General features: G+C 41.9%; 1 long non-coding RNA gene across 2 annotated transcripts in view; it reads left to right on the top strand.

Moving 5' to 3' along the window:
- Positions 1-2,679, top strand: part of LOC115296947 — a 22,018-nt gene extending 19,339 nt beyond the window's left edge. For both annotated transcript variants that reach the window (XR_003911192.1, XR_003911172.1), the window contains exon 2: positions 2,364-2,679. This is a non-coding gene — a long non-coding RNA (uncharacterized LOC115296947). The remainder of the gene's footprint in view (positions 1-2,363) is intronic.
- The last annotated feature ends 3,018 nt before the right edge of the window (positions 2,680-5,697 follow it).

Raw genomic sequence — 5,697 nt, 5'->3', positions numbered from 1 at the left:
ACGGGTGAATGGATGGGACAAGAGACACAAAGAATGAGAGCAAGACAGAGATCTGATCAAGCTCCAACCTTTATTCAAAAGGGGGCTGCTTATATACACAACCAGGGGGAAGAAAAATGAGGGGAAGGGGGAAAGAATGCTGAGAGGGGTAATTGGTACCACGAACCGATCAGACAGTGACAGATGATAATCTCAGTTCCTGGAGTCAACAGTTATTTATGACCCTTCAGGAACTAACAGTTATTTACTGCTGTTTGTTTTGCTGTAACATTCTGCTAAGGTTGGTTAGTTCTGCCTTAACTTTTCCATCAGAGTTCTTTTAACCCTTTGGCTCCTGGCAGATACTAAACTTTTCCCACCATATTATTTGCAATGGTGTTGGTTTTTTATTCTGAAAGGATAAAATATACCATAAGGTGAAGTAAATAAGTAATAATCTTGATGTTGTTAGAAACCAAGACTTTTAGCTTAAGAGAAAAACGATAAAAATATAAAATCAAGGAAATTAAGTAAAATTGAGTACATCTCCTAAATCAGAATTGGAGATGTTATAGACACTCACGAAGTATTTTCTTTTTATTTATCTATTTTTTAAAAAATTTTTAAACGTTTATTTTTGAGAACGAGAGTCGGAGTGCAAGTGGGGAGGGGCAGAGAGAGAGGGAGACACAGAATCCAAAGCAGTCCCTAGGATCCGAGCTGTCAGCACAGAGCCCAATGCAGGGCTTGAACCCACGAACCATGAGATCATGAGCCAAAGTTGGACACTTAACCAACTGTGCTACTCTTTGTTTAAAGAAAAAAAATGTAGCTATTCCTCCTTTTTCTTGTTCTCCTCTGCTTTCCTTTCATTTCTCTTCCTTTCTTTTAAAAAAATTATTTATTTTTGAGAGAAAGGAGGGGAGGGGCACAGAGAGAGGGAAACAGAGGATTCGAAGCAGGGTCTGTACTGACAGCAGAAAGACTGATGTGGGGCTCAAACTCATGAACTGTGAGATCATGACCTGCAGTGAAGTCAGATGCTTAACCAACTGAGCCACCCAGGTGCCCCATCCCTTCCTTTCTTTTCTTGAATAATTCATCCCTAAAGCCATAACATGCTGCTGAGGAGAAAATCAATGTCCATGCTGGAGTTTCAGGACAGAGGAGCCCAGGGGGTCCACAGGGGGTCCCTGGGGAACGGTGGGCTGCCAGCATGGGGGTCAGAGCCGAGTGGGACAAGGAGAGTGCCAGTGAGAAGGAGCAGACTCACAATGGGGATTGGAGAGTGTGGGCAGGATGAAGAGGGGGTCCACATAGGCAGTGGCAGCACCTGACGTGGGGACCAGTGTCCCAGTAGGGTGGGCAGAGGGATCCTCAGAGGACAGGAAATGGCAGTTGCTATAGGAGATTGTTGGGGAGTGACCCATTGGGTAAATACATTATGGATAATGGGAACAATTGTCTAAGCATTGGAAAAAGGTATTACAAATACAGAAAGGCAGAAGGAGAATGCACCTGGTGGTGTTAGATTGGAATGGAACTCTATGGAAATAGAAATAAATATAGGTGTGTGTGTGTGTGTGTGTGTGTGTGTGCACAAGCACATGTATGTACATCTCTATCTCCCCTAGGTATGTCCATTGAGAGAAAGCCTGAGAACGCAGGCATCCCAGAAAGCAATAAGCCCGTTTGTGTCCTGATCTTGGCTTCCAAATACTATTCCACATTAAATGAAAGTGGACTCTGGAGAAATGGCTTATTTCACAGCTGGGATGGGCAAAAGACAAGATGAACCGAGAACGTAATAGATACAAGTCAGAGAGACACAGAACTAGTCTGAAGGAGCATCTAGTGGCCATATCTGGGACAATTTGAGCACCAAACTAAATAATGATAGCAGTGGATTATAACCTACTTAATAAGATAGGAAAACTCAAGTCTATACATTATACAATATAAATGTATAAATAATTAAATTGAAAATTTTACAAAGTTTTTTGAAGACCTCTCCACAAAATATGTATTAATTATGAAGGAGAGGGGCACCTGGGTGGCTCAGTCAGTTAAGCATCTGACTCTTGATTGCCACAAAGGTCATGATCTCATGGTTGCCGGATGGAGCCCTGTGTTGGGCAATGAGCTGACAGCATGGAGCCTGCTTGGGATTCTCTCTCTGTCCCTCTCTTGGTCTCTCTCTCTCTCAAACAAAAACAAAACACTAAATTACAAAGGGGAAAAGAATTACTTTACAATGGAGAAGGATAGCAGACACGACATTAATCAAGTGATCAAACCAAACATTATTTATAATCCATTAAATTGAAATCATGTGTCACCTAATAAGATGCAGTGACATCACTTCTGTAATATTTTTGCCCTAGATGCACAACCCGAATCTAATGATGAGGAAACCCAAACGAACACAAACTGTAGGATGTTCCACTAAATGGCTGCCCTATTATCTTCAAAAATGTCAAGGGCATGAACTTCAAGGAAAGATGGAGAACTGCTGGAGACCAGAGGAGACTGAAGAAACATGACAGCTGAATGCAATGTGTGATCATATATTGGACCTTGGTTATAAAGGACATTGAAACCAAGACAGAACAACCTCACTTTGATGGTTGTACTTTGCTTAGAGAAAAATGTTTTTTACTTGTTGGAAGTACAACTAAAGTATTTGGGAGTTAGAGAACATTCAGGCCAGAAATTTATTCTCAATTTTTTAGGGGGGATGGGGTTCTTTGTATTTTACTTTCAACTTTTTCATAAACTTGAGGGTTTTTTTTTTCAAATCTAAAAAAGATAGTACCAAAATAAATGTATTTCCTAGCTCTATCCGTTAAAGAGAATCAGAAACGGCAATCAACCAGTAGCAATGAGCGCCTCCTTTGCCCAGATTATGAATTCTAAATACCATTTTCCACCAAAAGGAATCAGAACTCCTTGAGGAGTCTGGTCCAAGGTTGGAAATATACAAGATAGGCCAAGAATATTTTATCGTTCCTAAGAAAGCAGGGAAGCTACCAACAGCTACTAAGGCTGGGTCGGAAAAATTCAGAAACAAGCTTCAAGAGGCCAAAGATGGGACTGTTTGGCCACACACAAGAATAATAAGGGCTGGAGTACCTGGGTGGCTCAGTCTATTAAGCATCTGACTATTCATTTAGGCTCAGATCATGATCTTGTAATTCATGGGATAGAGACCTGCTTCGAGCTCTGTGCTGATAGTGTGCAGCCTGCTTGGGATTCTCTCTCTCTCCTCTCTCTCTATCCCTCCCCTGCTCGCTCACTCTCTCTCTCTCTCAAAAATAAATAAACTACAAAAAAAAATAAATTCAATAGGTTAAACACTTTAAAATTGTTAAAGCCTATGAGTTCATAATAATAATAATAAAAACAATAAAAAGAATTGATAGGTCATCTCTGAATGATATAGTAGGGGGACCAAGTCATTCCGAACACTAGGAAAACAAAAGGCGGAGAAGGGGAAAAAGAATTCAATCTGTCTTTCCTGTAGGAATTTTATACCAATCCTGTAGGATCCCATAGGATTTCCTCAAGGTAATCATTACTTGAGGATAAAGGCTTCTATCTGTAAGAATTCCAGCTTTCAAGTGCATATACAGTACTAAAATCATCAAAGCCCTTAGGAGCCAGTGGGCCTAGATAATGGTCATCAATGTTCGCTAAAATCAGAAAAGAAGCAGTAGATATTATGCACCTCTTAATGGTACAGCATCACCTATGGAGTGTTCTTGTTCAGAATCACACCTCACTTGTATACATCTCACCTTCTGCTTATTGGAAATATCTGGGACAGAGGAACAGGTTTTAAAAATGTGTCCAGCATAAGGGCGCCTCGGTGGCTCAGTCGGTTAAGCATATGACTTTGGCTCCGGTCATGATCTCGTGGTTTGTGAGTTGAAGCCCTACACTGGGCTCCTTTCTGCTGTCAGTGCAGAGCCCACTTGGGATCCTCTGTCTCCCTCTCTCTCTGCTCCTCTCTTGCCTCACACATGCTCTCTCTCCCCCGTCTCAAAAATAAGTAAATATTTTTTAAAAATTTAAGGGGCACCTGGGTGGCTTAGTTTGTAAGACGTCTGACTTCAGCTCAGGTTATGATCTTGCAGTTCATGAGTTTGAGCCATGCTCACAGCTCAGAGCCTGGAGCCTGCTTCAGATTCTGTGTTTTTGTCTCTCTCTCTGCCCCTACCCTGCTCACACTCTGTCTGTCTTTCTCTCCGTCTCAAAAAATAGGGGCACCTGAGTGGCTCAGTCGGTTAAGCGTCCGACTTCAGCTCAGGTCATGATCTCACAGTTTGTGGACTCAAACTCTGAACCTGGAGCCTGCTTCAGATTCTATGTCTCCCCCTGTCTCTGCCCCTTCCCCACTTGGTGTCTGTCTCTCTCTGTTTCAAAAATAAATAAACTATAAAAAAATAAAAACAAAAAATAAAACAAATAAACATTAAAACTGTTTGAAAAATTTAAGGGCCACCTGGGTGGATCAATTGGTTAAGTGTCTGATCTTGGTTTCAGCCCAGGTCATGATCTCATGGTTCGTGGGTTTGAGCCCCGTGTCGGGGTCTGCACTGACAGCTGTGGAGCCTGCCTGGATCCTCTCTCCCCCTCTCTTTCTGCTCCTCACCTCCTGGCGTGCTCTCTCTCAAAGTAAATAAATAAACATTTTAGTAAAAAATCCTTTAAATGTAACCAGCATCATTGAGACTATGGAAAACTCTATGGGAAATCTTCAACAAATCAAGTTCACAAGGAAAAAGAGGGAGCAGGAACATACAACTTCAAAGAGATTTAAGAAACATACCAACCAACTACTATGTGAACATCTGGCGGAAGTTTGAAATTGCCTGTGGTATCTTAGGACAGCACAGATTCGCTTCAAAACAGTCCATTTGGGGAGATGGGAAGTGGAAGGGGCAGTGAACAGTTGAAAGAAGGATGGCCAGGAATTGATCTCCTTTTTTAAAATTTGAGTGAGTGACCGGTTCATAGTAGTTCATTGCTCTCTACTTCTGTTATGCTTTAAATTTTCCATAATAAACATTTCTAAGAGTAGCTAACCCAATGTGCCTGTTGATTTCCACTTGGGTTGTGCTGGCTCTGGTGCCTTCCTTAGCTCCAACCACTTCTGAGCAAAGCAGGAGATCCTGTGTCATGTTGTGTTAATCGTATCCCCTGGAACAGAAAACCTTTCATCTCTCTCCGCCCAACAATAAGGGAGCAGAAGCAAGAGAGGAGGTAGATGACGCCGGCAGTGTTGGGTCTTGGACTTAGAGCCTCCAACTGCAAACATAAAAACTGCTTGTGAGGCTCAAATCTCTGAGATAATATATACGAAAGAGCCTGTATGTAGAAAATGATATGCAAATGTAAAGTGAGATTGTTTTTATTTCAATTCCTTCTCCTCAAAAGAATTTTTCTTGGCCTCAACCTATAAGAATATAGGGAAAAATGAATATAAGGGAATTTCAATTATTCAACCCTAAGAGACATCTCTCTTTGATTTTCTGCAACCACATACCACTGAATTTGCTGACCTGGGGATCCTGACATCTGTGTCCTGGGGTAGAGATACTTGGGCCAGCCCATCGACCAGTTGCAGGGAGAGAGATCAGTGGGAGGGAGGGAAGAAAGGAGGGACAGTGGGTGGGATCTTGCCCAAGTGATGAAGTATATGAATCGGAGTTGGCT

This window comes from Suricata suricatta, chromosome 1, assembly GCF_006229205.1.
Source record: "Suricata suricatta isolate VVHF042 chromosome 1, meerkat_22Aug2017_6uvM2_HiC, whole genome shotgun sequence".
In the NCBI taxonomy this organism is placed as follows: domain Eukaryota; kingdom Metazoa; phylum Chordata; class Mammalia; order Carnivora; family Herpestidae; genus Suricata; species Suricata suricatta.
The sequence above is the reverse complement of the archived record's forward strand: the minus strand, read 5'-3'. Positions and strand labels throughout refer to the sequence as shown.